Here is a 15,043-nt window from a genome sequence, read left to right on the forward strand (position 1 = left end):
ACAAAAACAAGTAGGGGTGTGTGTGTGTGTTTGTATAAGCTACATGTTGGGGACCAACATCGGACAGCACACCCACTGTAGGGGACCAAAATTTTTGTGGGGACCAAAAATCTGGGCCCCACAAAAAAGAGCATTGAATTCAGTGATAAGAAGCTCAGGGGGAGGTCCTGTCAAAGTTTCAGGGCTTCCCAGGAAGGTCACAAAAACAAGACGAGTGTGCTAGAAATGTGTGTGCGGAAAAATTACTCAGGATCGCTGTCTAGTGGTCGGTCCCGGTACTGCACTTACGCACACTTCACACACTCGGCTGGTCTGCGCATGTGCAGGACAGTCTGCTTTATGTCAGGCAGCCACCCTCCCCTCCCCCACAGCCCAACCCGAAAAATTGAGATGTTAGTTAAGTATTTATTCCTATTATTGAGTGAGATTACATATTTTTACTTGGCAGCTGGCACAACAGCTAAGCTTGGAGCACAGTTATTGCAAAATAAAATAAATAAACAGTAACAACAATAACGATTGTTAATATTGTTATACTTTATAGCGTAACCTATTTATACTAATTTTCTGTATGCAATTTCAAGTGCAACTAATATAGTTGTGCATATAGATAGCCACCAAACTCCATACATTAGATAAAAATAAGAGCCACGATGTTAACCAATTAACAGTTCAAGAAAAAAGCAGACATCCAAGAACTTGCTTTGTTACTTTTGCGTGGCCAGAACTACAAACCCCAAAGCAGAGCAAACCCAAAACATCAGAGAAAGTACAATACTTTTGTCAAGGAGTGGTGCTGCTGCTTTGCGATCGCTGCCACCATAGTGAACGCGCTCCCACATTCGTGCACACGCACACATGCCACACACCTGTTTTCCACGTCCTGTCAGTCCACTCCGTCGGTCCGCATTTATTTCGTTGGTCAGCCATCACGGTTGGGTGCGCACTAGATCGCTGTTAAACCATCTTCTACGCCACAGTCCTCGTGTTCAACAAACATTTCTCCCGAATTCGCCTACCATGCACAACTCTCCACTTTCAAACCGAGCGCCGCTGTTACTTCCGGGTTTTTAGCGCCAAGCACTTGACGCTAGCGTGTGACGTCATGGCGAAATACTAGGTTTTAAAATAAAAATTTTCTTTTTTTTGTACAGTCTAAGTGCATGGGGTTATGATAGATCGAATGAGTATACCTTTATGTACTCACTAACATTTATGTTGATCATAAAATGTTGTTTTGATGAAGAAAACTGTTATTTTTTAGAATCAATTGGCTTAGGGCACTTGGGCAAACTACGGCCCGGGGGCCACTTGTGGCCCGTTAAACGTTTCAATCCAGCCCCCCAAACTTGAAAAAAATTAAATGAATAAGCCTTGTTAATGGTTTATTTTCTAAATACTGTGGTTTTTCAAAGACATATATATTGTTGTAATGCTTTTGTTCACTTTCGTTTAAAATTAAATGTATTTTAGGACTCATTGTGCCCCCCCCCTCCCAATCCAAAAGTTTGCCCATCCCTGGCATAGTGGATGGGCCGAGGAGTTTAAAAGGCACACATCATGCATTTTTCAGTCAGTTTTAGCCAGGGCTTGGTATGGGGAAGACCAGCTGGTTTACATGTAATCATTAAATTTTCCCAAGTTTTATTTAAGTTAATTGGACAAAACAAAAAAAACGCAATATTCTTCTGCCAGAGAGTATGTAATATTCTTCTGCCATTTTATTGTAGAGGGCCATTTTGAGCCCCTAACAATATTATTCAACCAAGAGATCATGAGTCGTCGCCCACTTACTTTCTGAAGTCAGCTGGGATGTCACGGCTGTGACCCTCGTGAGGATAAAGTGGTTCAGATGGAAAAGTAGGACTAAGGGCTTTTTCTCAGGTTTCCATGCGCAAATCCATGTATATTAGGTTAATTGGAGACTCTAAATTCTCTACTCATCAAATGACATTCGTGACCCTGATGGATAGATAAAATAGATTATTAATCTGCCATGGGAAGTCCAAGGTGTCTGGTAGAAAGAAATGCATTCATACACTCATTACACAGTCAACCAAGCAAAGACACAAAGCCTAGGGCAGGGGCGGGCAAACTTTTTGATTGGAGGACCACAATGGGTTCTAAAATATGACAGAGGGGCCGGACCAGGAGCAGATGGATGGAGTGTTTTGGAAACCTCACCTCATCTGAGAAAAAAAATACATTTAATTTTAAATGAAAGTGAATAAAAGCATTCCAACAATAATATTTGTCTTTGAAAACCACAGTGTTTAGAAAATAAAACATTAACAAGGTTTATTCATTAAATTTTTTTCAAGTTCGGCGGCCCGGATTAAAACTTAACGGGCCGCATGTGGCCCCCGGGCCGTAGTTTGCCCTCGCCTGGCCTAGGGCATAAACACATACATGTAATATCCAATCCGCTTATTCTCACAAGGATAGCGTGCTGGAGCCTACCCAGCTGTCAACGGACAGTAGGCGGGGCACACCCTGAAGTGGTTGCCAGCCAATCGCAGGGCACGCAAAGACGAACAACCATCTGCGCTCAAACTCACTCACAAATGCAACCTCCACACAGGAAAGCTGGGTCCCGGGATCGAACCCTGCACCTTGGGACTGCGAGCCGGATGTCCTAACCAGTCTTAACTCATTAAATACCAGCCATTTTCACTGGAGCAACCCGCTCAATCCCAGCGTTTTCCTGGGTTTTGACTAATATTGCAAGGCCCACAGAATATAGTATTCTAATGCTATATAGACATGGAGCACACCCGAAGAAAGATGAGACTCTCTTCTTTCAACAGAAAAAAATGTTTGTTCCTATCTTTTTCCATTCTTGAGCAATCGGCATTTGAAAATAGCTAAATTTCATGAAAACTCCAATCCCTGGGGAAAAAACTGAGAAAATGAGCTTTTTGTAAACTGATGCATTTTGACCATAATTTGAATTTTGACACTATTATTTATGGCTTTTATGACACCTCTAACATCTAAATAATGCATGCCTTCTATAAAATAACAAAAAAAAGCACAAAAAATGTTTTTGATAAAATAAATTTATTTGCACATAACACTAAACGACTGAACTGTTGAACTATGTACAAAAATGAAATACATCAGTGTCATACATACTTTTTTTTTGTGTGATATAAAATAAAACAGTTGCCTTGATGCAAGGGCACACAACATAGTTCACACCACATTCTTGTTTCACTCCGTTTGCCTTTGCACAAACAGACCCGACACTTTCGTTGTGGTCTGGCTTTGCTGGTCCGTGGAAAATAGGCGAGCTTGTGTTTGTCCACTGGGGTTTGTGTGAAAATAATTGTCTGGGAAGTGATTGCTGGCATCCGCGATGTGCTGCAGAAGCTCATCCGTGAGAAACAGCTGCAGGAAATCAGCTGGCTCCTCAGACTCCAAATGGGCAGCGGCATTCAGTGGTCCAGGGGTTGCTGTAAAGTCGATTTTCCTCGGTTGCCATCCAGTGTGACGCCATCCGGAACCACTGCTTCCTGATGCACAACCTGTAAATTACAGAAATACAAACAATTGGAAATATATATTTATTGCTGCATTTTATTGCTGGCGTGTGAAGTTTCATATTATAATTTACCTTTCTTTACACCAACAAGACGAGGAGGAACTTTCTTGCCGCGGGATGCACAATCTGTGAATTTTAGAAAGTATGCATGATTACCACACCATTCAGTATTGTTGTTTCCTCGTCGGGGAGGAGATGCGCTCGCGCGTAACTGCACATTTACGCGACATTTTCTGCCCGCAAGATGCATGATATGTACAATAAAAGCATGAGGGCTAAAACCACATGTTCAATGGTAACTTGCGAGCGTTTACTTCCTCGTCGGCGAGGACTTACGCTCGCGTGTAATTGTGCAATAGGCGCCCGGACGAGAAAGTCAGCGAGCAAGCTTGCGTCTAACTGCACATTTACGCGACATTTTCTGCCCGCAAGATGCATGATATGTACAATAAAAGCATGAGGGCTAAAACCACATGTTTAATGGTAACTTGCGAGCGTTTACTTCCTCGTCGGCGAGGACTTACGCTCGCGTGTAATTGTGCAATAGAGGCGGCCGGATGAGGAAGTCAGCGAGCAAGCTCGCGTCTAACTGCACATTTACGCGACATTTTCTGCCCGCAAGATGCATGATATGTACAATAAAAGCATGAGGGGTAAAACCACATGTTCAATGGTAACTTGCGAGCGCTTACCTCCTCGTTCGGGGGGGATCTGGTGAGGACTCTCAGCTGCTTTGGCTATTGTCCGAAGGCAGGCGATGCAGGCCGCAAGGCACGCGCACCCTCTTTAGACGCCGTTTTGTTGTGACGACGACGAAGCGTCATCCTCTCAACCAAAGCGTCTCCATCGCCTTGATGCTTTTAGGAAGCTTTTTTTTTACAAAAAAGCATTCCTCGATCGTCATTTGCTTGGAGGATTTCATTGCTAACGCTACTAATGCGACTGCTGCTAGTGCTGCCGATGCTGCTGCTACCCACGCTGCTCTCCACACTTATAAGTCTACCCCAGGATCCCGCCCCCCCATTTGTACCTCTGGCGCAGATTCAAGGCGGATCTTTTGCACCTCTGCCCCCTGCTGGGTGATTTTTACATGATTCACAATGCGGACAAGGCTGATTCTCAGTCAGAGGTTGCATCAGACCCTTATGTACACTATGACGTAAAAAAGACAGGAAACGTACTTATACGTCTTTGGTAGAGGGCGCCATTGCATTAAAAGACGTCTTTGTACGTCTAAGGGAGTAAATGAGTTGAACAAAGTACAGGGTCCTTCACCTGACTACAGATGATCTTCTGGGGACTTTATTTGGTTTTAATCACTTTTGGGGTCTGTATCTATGCACACTCCCTGGTTTTGCTACCTTCCCGGGTACCACATACACACTGCTTAGTTTCTCTGCCTTCGTGGGTACCACATACATATTGCTTGGTTTCTCTGCCTTCCTGGGTACGACATACACACTGCCTGGTTTTGCTACCTTCCTGGGTACCAGTCACACAAACGTCAGACGACTCAGCACATACCGACTGTCTCAGCACTACACACTTTCACTCCAAGGCAGTGCTGTGAACCAACTTACTGACAAGAGGTAGTATTTAGAATTTTAAAAAGTGCTTGAAAGGTTTTGTTCATGTAAAACCAACAGATTATGACATTATTATTATTATTTAAATCAGTATTAAACAGCATCAGCATAGGTTAAAGATATTATACAGACTATATACGATAAAAAAATACTAAACCACCCTTGCTTTTCCGTCATTTCTTGTATAAGTTAACACACAGATGTATAACATTTGTTTATACAAATATAACGATTAAAAAGTAGCTGATTAGAGTTTTAATTTTGTATTCATTAATCTGTAATAAAAATGGACATATTTTGGTTAATAAAATTAACAAGAAATAAAAGTAAAGGGTGTTCTAATACTTTTTTCAAGATTGTCCTAACATACATTTAATGTTTACAGTATATGTCTTCGGAAGAAGCGCAGCATTAGATTTTTTTTTTTGTTCTCTCTCTTTGACTTCTGAATTTGAATTTCTGTCACAGATGTGCTTGAATTCTATTTTGGATGATTTGTGTTAAACTGCACAAATATTTGAAGAGCCATAGAATTCAAGAATCACACCAGTGCTGCTACTCCTCCGAACGGGTGAACGCCCTTGATTAACAACCTGCGTTGAGGTGGCTTTTGAGATTCGTGGTGTGGGAGAAAAATCTCTGAAGGCATTCTTAGACTTCAAGAGAGGGTCCACAATTTTCAAAGATTCACTTCCGTCTGAATCAGAGGCCTCACTTGTATCCGGAATATATTCATCTCCACTGTCATCTGAGTTGGAGTAATAATGCTTATCCATTCCAAAGTCAGCCTGTTTTTTTAATCTAAAAAACAACAACAACAACGAAATATAAAGGATAGAAGGCAGGAGACCAATAAAATATATGCAATTTGCTTGTAAGATTCCCTGAAATCTATATGGGTTGTTTACCTGTATACTTTTGGTCCTCCTGAGCCTTGGGATAGTAATATGGTCTGGGTCTGAGGCACAAAGTTCAGGGGCAGGATTTGACAATGATTCGTCAGAATCTGTGTCGTTATTCCAAGGAAGATTCAGCCCATATTTTTTGTCCAAGGGAGGAGACTGGGTTGCATCAGAGTCCAAGAGAAAATTGAGAACCCATTAAATACTTAATCCCCAGAGGAATCTGCACAGAAAAAGGTCTTAATTCTATTTGAAAAAAAAAAAAACTAAAATATTGATGAATGATATTATGACAAAATAATGTAATAACAAAATTAGAATGATTTTAGGAAATTATTTGCAAAACCAAAACATTGTGGTACGATAATAATGCATATAATTATTCTACGCAGCTATATTTAACAAAAACACTTAATTGACCGTAACAAAAAGCTCCCGGGAGGAAAACTACATTAAATGTTTTTTTAACAGGGCAGTGAAAATATTGGAAAATAAAAAAAATAATGAATAAAATAATATGAAAAAAGAATTCAATGTGTATCGATGGACCCATATGAAATACTTATATCGCTATGTACTTATCAGCCATATCGCCCAGCCCAATATGTAACTGCAACTTCAAAACCTCGGGCCATAACAGGATTGTAACATGGAATGCATATCTTCATTCCTAAATTTGTAGATCCCGAGGAGGCTGCTCAATGGTCCTGGTAATGTAAACCTCAACCAATTCGGTCACAGCCAATGTTCTCCATCCTTGTTAAGAAGTTTTGAAATGATTTAATAGATATACTATTGCAAACTATACCAGAATTTTATACATTTTAAACTTTTGATCACAATTTTACCTATTTTCTAAAAATCTGAAGAATCCACATGCCAAATCACCTGCTGTGGACACATAGGTTCTGTTCTGACAGATAATTCAGTTACAGGTTGTGTACTTAAAGCCAATAAGAGGGCAATGCAGCAGTCGACAGCCTGACGAAAGCTTAAGTCTCCCAATGAGAGAACTGTAGTGGCTGGTAGGTTCTTAGATTGTAACATAGTAAAGACATACACTACGCATAACTGTATATCATATGATGATGAGGGAAAATATTATTAGCTACGATTTATGTCCAGATATATTAGAAAACTTGTCCAACCAGCACAGGTCTATCTAACTGTAATTTTAACATCTCAAGACACGACAGGATGACCACATGATACGCATACCTCCTTTTCAGAGTCTGTCAAACCTTGAGAAGGCTGCTTCGATGTTCTGGTGGCATCAACCTCAGCCGATTCAGTCATTGTCGGTTGTCCTCCATCCTAATGAACAAGTTGAATATTAATTTAATGAATTAAAAAAAAGAAAATGGATCAGAATTTTACACATTTTAACGAACAAGTTCACGAATGAAACAAAACCAATTACTTTAGCGCATGACAATTAATCTTCAGTAGAGATATGTTGTGACTGATATTTCAGTCACAGGTTGTCTTTTGAACGCCACCAGGGCCGCAATGGAGCACAGGACAGCCAAAAGTCTTCTTGTCGGACAGCTGTAGTGGCTGGTAGGTTCTAAGATTATAACATAGTAAAGGCACATACAACTCCTAACTGTATTTCATATGATAATGAAGGAAAAGATGATTAGCTATGATTTATGTCAACAATAAAAATGGCTCTACGGGGTCCCCACGAACGCAAACCTGACAGTTGGGTGTCAGATGGCCAACATACCTGACTCGCAATTCAACTCAACTGGACCCCACAACACAAGAAAAAGCTGAGTGAGCCTCAAACCAGACATACACATTCACTGACAAATATCCTGTGACACCAGATATATTAGAAGTCTTGTCTAATCAGCACACGTCTATCTAACTGCAATTTTAACATCTCGAGACACGACAGGATGAGCACACGATACGCATACCTCCATTTCTGAGTCTGTAAAGCCTGGAGGAGGCTGCTTCGATGTTTTAGTAGCATCATAAATTTATTGAATTAATTATATTTGAGGTTGGATTAGATTTTTACACATTTTAAGCCTTAGCCACCCAAAACAAAACATAAGCTCATGAATGAAATAAAACTAATTAATTTCGCCCATGCCAATTAATCTTCTGTAGACACGTGTTGTGACCAGTGTTGTTTTTGGCAGGCATTTTAGATTTTGTCCAAGTCATTTGGACAAAGTGCTGATTTGTTTACATCACATTTAGTCATCCCAATTCGTTATAGTTTTAGTCCAGTTTTAGTCAACGAAAACTAAAAAAAGGGTTTTAGTCCAGTTTTAATCGACGGAAACGCAAAAAAAGTTTTACCCTAGTTTTCGTCAATTTATTCACAAAGGTTTTAGTCCAAGCGGCACGGTGGCCCAACTGGTTAGCATGATGGCCTCACAATATTGAGGTCGTAGGTACGATTCTGGCTCCGGCCTTCCTGCGTGGGTTTCCTCTGGGTAATCCGGTTTCCTCCCATATTCTTAAAACATGCATGGCAAGTTGCTTGGACACTCTAATTGCCCCGAGGCATGAGTGTGAGCGTGGATGGTTGTTCGTCTATGCATGTCCTGCGATTGGCTGGACACCAATTCAGGGTGTACCTCGCCTACTGCCGAAGACAGCTGGGATAGGCTCCAACACCCCCCGCGACCCTAGTGAGGAGAAGCGGTTCAGATAACGGATGGATGGATGGATGGATGGGTTTAAGTCCATTTGAGTTAAAACAAGGCATTCAAGGTTTCCACCCAATAACAAAGACTTTTGGATGGACTACTAAGGATTCTTCATTACAAACAGAAAAAAGTGGCAACAGTGGAATCAATACTCACTGCTCCAAAATAAGCAGAGAAGCAAAACATTTTGTTGGGCAACTGTTGTGGCTTTATTTCACTAAAAGCAACATAAAATAATTTATGAACCACATGCTAACAATTTTGTCTAGTCAACGAAAAAAATTCATGTACATCACGTCATGTTTTCGTCATAAAAGAACCTCGTATAGCTTGTCATCGTCATTAAAAAAGGGGCGTTAACGAAGTATTTTCGTCATAGTCATCAGTGACGAAAACAACACTGGTTGTGACTGATATTTCAGTCCCAGGTTGACTCCTGAACACCACCAATTGGGCAAGGGCGCGCAGGAAAGCCTGGGGTCTTCTATTTTTACAGTATAGAAAGGCTAAATATCAAATTGAAACAGTGTTTTATATCATGAATATACAGGGTTGGTGCTGGTTCTGGTAGGGAAACCACAACATAAAGATGTCCTTAATTAGTCCCACAATGGGGATATTTGCAATATGGCATATGATGGCCTAACAGGGCCACCGCCCAGAAAGGAGTAACGCAGAACTTTGTAATACTGTCACTCCCTGACCAGTTCGTTGTTCCTGCAGAGCCAAACTTTGACTCAGACCCACAAATTTGAATTACAGATAGTGGACAATGGAGAACTCCCCCAGTCAGTCATCATGTTCAACTTCCATAGAAACTTCACATACATTTATTAGATTGCCAAACTAATTGGAAACTACATCACCAGAACACCACAAGTGGGCTCTGTTATTGTACTTAAAGATGCATCTTACAAACCTGTGTTCTCCAAGGCCAGCTGGTCCATAGTCTTAAGTTATTTCTTCGCCAACATCAATGTCTCGGAGCGCAAACAGACAGAGGTGTGGTCTGTCCTCTGTTGTCATCTTCTTCATTTTACAGTTGGGGTGCATGTGGTCATCATTAACCAGTCTTCCCAGACTGCCATCTTCTTGAGCTGCATCAACACTTAAAATAGATTAAAAAAAAAAAAAACAATTATTCAATCAATGTCAGAAATTAATCTTTGAGACAATCTTGTGTACACAAAACATAAAAATAGGAAATCCACAATTTTTAAATCTAAATCAAATCATACAAGAAATTTCTATTGGAATCAGACCCTATTAACAGCTTGTCTTTGAGACTTCATGATCTATATTTTCATTTGTACAGATTCAACGCATGAATAAAAGTAATTATACATTTTTGCTTAGAGAATGATTTTTCCCCTAACACTTATGGGATGAGTATGTGTTTATTTTTTTAAATAAAAACAAAAATAAGATAACATCTCAATCTTTGCCTCACCTCCAAGTTTTTTCTTGCCGGCGGAAGTCAAACAAAAAGACAGTGCCTCTTCCATCCATCTTCCTGCGTTGAGATTCATCAGAATCTATCAATTTTCCTCTGTACTCCATAATAAAGAATAAAGTCGTCTTTCCTGAAAGGGGCCTTGGTAAATACTCCTTGACCTAGTTAACAGGGAAATCAAGTTAGCTTCGTCATATTTTTAAGCACACAAATAAGGAGTCATCATATTCATTTGGGCCACTATACTAATGTAGGGTGGTTTGAAACATTGCTTCTTGTGAGGGATAGAGCAGAGCCCTTCTTTATGATTTTAAAGGAACAGACCAGCCAAAATTCATTTTCCAGCATTGCATTAGCCAGTATGTATTAGGACTGAAAGTACAAATGTCAATTGCACCTGGTTACGTAAAAAAAAAAACTTTAAGATTATTTAGTTTCAAAACAATGACATACACTGTACACAGTCATATTGGATCGCGTCACGTGATCTCTGTGACGTATTACGTGCTTTACACTAGACTATCAATATCGGACTTGTTCACCGGTCTATTGTGGTATAAAAATGCCGGAGGGCGTCATCAAGTACAGCCTTAATTTAGATAGAACTCCTACCATCAGGTTTCACACTCACTGAAATAACTTGAAACTGACAAAAGTGGCAAAAGAAAAGGTCAAGACACTCTTAATGTAAAATAACCACTTAAAAAACGATGTCAGCTTGGTTATCAGAAAACAATAATATATCTTAGCAAAAGCGTTAACATCATACCTTTAAATTAGTTTATATACTTCGCTTCTAACTCTGCAGTCTTGTCCAGACCCTTGACTGCATGTTCAATAGTATCCTGCTTTGGGGACTTCCTGCATCTCAGGGAAGGCATTGTTTATTCTATAAAGAAAAAAGACAGTATTGTGTTGAGAATTATTAATACTATGGGCTAAATGGAGTTTTAACAATATCAGTGTAAGAAAAATAAATTATAAATTAAAAAAATATCAATTCCTCCATCCCAATTAACGATTTCAACCATAATAGTTTATATTGAAGTTTAAACAACAGACACAGACAGATTTATGCAGTGTGACTACAAAAATCTTACCAAAATTGCATTCACAGTAACCTTTGCTTTAAGAATCATGTAATTAACCAGTGAACATCGTGTCTTACACAAAAATTAATGACAGAAATTATCATGGTACTTGCATTCTGTGGTTCTATAACAAAAGTGCAAGCTGTTAGCTCCGCAAAGCTAACGCAACAAGCTAGCGTCCCTCGTGCTCACATTCAATGCAAACCTGACCACCGGATGACAATACGCGTCGGTTTAGTTCTTTAAATGAGTAAAAGCACCATGACGTTTTATAATTATTCAATGCTTAACTGGAGCTCGTCAATTATGTCGATGTAGGAGCACATGTTTGCTAGGCCAGTGTTGTAGGCCCACATCCATGGTGCTACTTTGTATAGTGTTTTCCACACAACTATCTCTAACTATGAACAAATGCACTCGACGCATGTTTTGAAAAAAACCCAACGAAAAACACTTACCTCTCCGTTTCAACAGCAGTTCGAACTTCGAAGTGGTGATATTCTCCAGCGTTAAGCACCTGCTCGAACTGCGAATAGGTCAAATTCAACAGCGTCTTTTTTCTGTCTTAATAAGGACGCGATGAGAGGAGGAGCGCTTGCCTTTTCGTCAGCACGCCCCGCGCGGGTGGTGCTGATTTATCACTCTCTATCTGTGCCCGCCCGCCGGCACGTCGATAGAAAAATAATATTCCTTCAAACATTACTTTCATCTTCTTAACGTTTTGTAGTGAATTTAACAGGTTCACCACTTTTTTCAAATACACCAATGGAAAACAGGTCTTAATTGAGGAAACATACAAAGAGCGTCTCACAAACACCTTATGATGAGCAATGTAATTTGATCACGTTTTTTGTCACTGCCTGGACGTTGGGTTCACTGGCCTGGTGGCAGTGGCTTGTAGACACTGTCACTGAGTGGGAACGGATCTCAAGGTGGGTCAAACTAACCCAAGCAGTGGATCGGTCCGTTTTTTAAATTTATTAATTTTTTTATTTTATGTATTTATTTATTATTTAATACAAGGGCTTCGGCTCACTACCAGTGGGCGGGACCAAAGAATTTGGGTTTCCTTTGAGCTAGGAGGCAGTCAAAGGCAGTCCAATCCCCGGCAACATAAAGCGCCTAGCTCTGGGGACATGGAATGTCATTTCTCTGGTAGGGAATGAACCCGAGCTGGTGTGTGACTAGACCAGTGGTTCTCAATTATTTCCTGTCATGCCCCCCCTACCAAGAAGAAAACAATTCGCACCCCCCCACCACAATTTTCTTTTACATTTCGTACTAATGTACATGTTCTTTGCATATTAATGTTAGATTGTCAATAAAATATCTTACCTTAACAAAGCTAAATTGATAAAAATAAAATATCATTTTGAGAACGACTATTGTGAGGATCTCGAAACTCAGTACTCTGTGGTGCTAATATTGATGAGATGATAAATATGTTGAAGCCACAGAACAAAAAGATTAGATATTGTTTGGAAATTAATGACGTACATAAAGGAATATCAGCCTTGATTGGAGTACATTACTGCATTTAAATTTTTAATAAAAATGAAACAATTATTGATGTTATGACCACTATGAAGAATTTAAAAAACAATATATAGGGATAATTATAGTTTTCATTTTGTTATGTGTAGTCTGTTCATGTTGCATTATTTTTATGACAAAGACGATGGTTAATCGTAGGTTTGTTGCCCAAATGTACCATTACAACCTGATTAATGTTGAGAATGACGAACTCAAACTGGACACTGAAACGTAAAAACACATGGACTTCTTGCCCCTGTCCTCACACGTGCACACACACACACACCATACACGAAGATCCGGGAGGTAAGGACGGCTGTCCTACAGGATGCGGATGGAAGAACAACTGCAGCGGAACAATGCCAGGGATGTCTGGAGGGGCCTGAAGACCATCTCAGGCCACGGACAAGCAGGTAAGACCCAGAAGGGGGGGGGGGGGCTTCAGTGGGCAAATGAGTTGAACCTATTTTTCAATAGGTTTGATCAAATGTCTGACCCCGCTCAGGCTTCCCTGATGCAGCCCCCACCCACCCCTCCTGCCACTGCGAACAAGACCCTCTCTCCCCCTCTCTCGCCCCTCTCTCTCTCCACAGGCTCCAGTTCCCAGCCTCATCAGACAACCACCACTTCCTCCTGCTCAGCCTTGTTCCTCACAACATCTCAGGTGAAGAACCAGCTGAGGAAGATGAAGGCGAGGAAGGCGGCAGGCCCAGATGGGACCAGCTCCCAGCTCCTCAAATCCTGCGCAGACCAGCTGTGTGGAATCGTCCAGCACATGTTCAACCTGAGCTTGAAGCTGGGCAGAGTCCCCCAGCTGTGGAAAACATCCTGCCTGGTTCCGGTTCCAAAGACACCCCATCCGAAGGAGCTCAACAACTTCAGACCAGTGGCGCTGACGTCTCATCTGATGAAGACCCTGGAGAGACTGGTCCTCGTCCATCTGCGCCCCCTGGTCAGCTCCTCAATGGACCCACTCCAATTTGCATACCAGCCTGGCATCAATGTGGATGATGCCATCATCTACCTGCTCCACACTTCACTCTTCCACCTGGAGAAGGCGGGGGGCACGGTGAGGATCATGTTCTTTGATTTCTCAAGTGCTTTCAACACCATCCAGCCCGCCTTATTGGGAGACAAGCTGGAGCAGGCGGGAGTGGCCCACCACCTCATCACATGGATTCACAACTACCTCACAAACCGGCCACAGTACGTGAGAACACAGGACTGTGTGTCTGACGTGCTCCTCTGCAGCACGGGAGCGCCGCAGGGAACTGTGCTGGCTCCCTTCCTGTTCACCCTCTACACCTCGGACTACAAATACAATTCCACAACCTGTCACCTGCAGAAGTTCTCTGATGACTCTGCGATTGTCGGCCTCATCACTGACGATGACGATCGGGAGTACAGAGGGGTTACGCAGGGGTTCGTGGACTGGTGTCAGCAGAACCGCCTCCAAATCAACGCTGGGAAATCCAAAGAGCTGGTGGTGGATTTCCGCAAGCGTCGGCACTCTCCACCTGCACCAGTGAATATCCAGGGAACAGACGTTGAGAGGGTCTCAACTTACAAGTACCTGGGTGTTCATCTGAACAATAAACTGGACTGGAGCGACAACACAGACGCTCTCTATAGGAAGGGTCAGAGCAGACTCTTCCTACTCAGGCGGCTGAGGTCCTTTGGCGTTCGGGGAACACTCCTCAGGAACTTCTATGACTCGGTGGTTTCATCAGTCATCTTCTATGGAGTGGTCTCCTGGGCAGGAGGCATCTCGGGCCGAGACAAAAAGAGACTGGACAAACTGGTGAGGAGGGCCAGCTCTGTCCTGGGCTGCTCCCTGGACTCTGTGGACTCAGTGGGGGGCAGAAGGATGACGGCAAAACTGTCATCAATGCTGGACAAACCAGCCCACCCATTCAATGACACTCTGAGAACACTTTACAGCTCCTTCAGTGACAGACTTTTACACCCTCGCTGTACCAAAGAGAGATTTCGCCGCTCCTTCCTGCCAACTGCTGTCAGACTTTTTAACAAGAACATTGGGTCAGGCCTACAAACGGGAGGGCATTAGTGCAATTGTGCAGTCCTAGGATGCAATATTAACTACTACTGTACTTTCAGCCAAGGGTGTACTTAAATATTGACCAATGATGTATTTTGTTTACCATTACAGTATTCTTATTACAATACTTCTATCACTGTAGTATTTCTACCACTGCAGGATGTTCACTATTACAGTACTTTTATCATTGCAGTACTTTTATCATT

General features: G+C 41.7%; 1 long non-coding RNA gene across 1 annotated transcript; it reads right to left on the bottom strand.

The window, feature by feature from the left end:
• Nucleotides 1-3,328: 3,328 nt before the first annotated feature.
• LOC148314949 (uncharacterized) lies at nt 3,329-4,541 on the bottom strand. Its single transcript, XR_015841392.1, has 3 exons — nt 4,237-4,541; nt 3,617-3,670; nt 3,329-3,527 (listed from the first exon to the last, which is right to left on the bottom strand). It is a non-coding gene; the product is annotated as an uncharacterized LOC148314949 (long non-coding RNA).
• Between the last annotated feature and the right edge of the window lie 10,502 nt (nt 4,542-15,043).

The sequence above is a fragment of the Idiotropiscis lumnitzeri genome, unplaced genomic scaffold, assembly GCF_059441095.1.
Source record: "Idiotropiscis lumnitzeri isolate Australia: NSW breed Sydney's pygmy pipehorse unplaced genomic scaffold, RoL_Ilum_1.0 HiC_scaffold_183, whole genome shotgun sequence".
NCBI lineage: Eukaryota > Metazoa > Chordata > Actinopteri > Syngnathiformes > Syngnathidae > Idiotropiscis > Idiotropiscis lumnitzeri.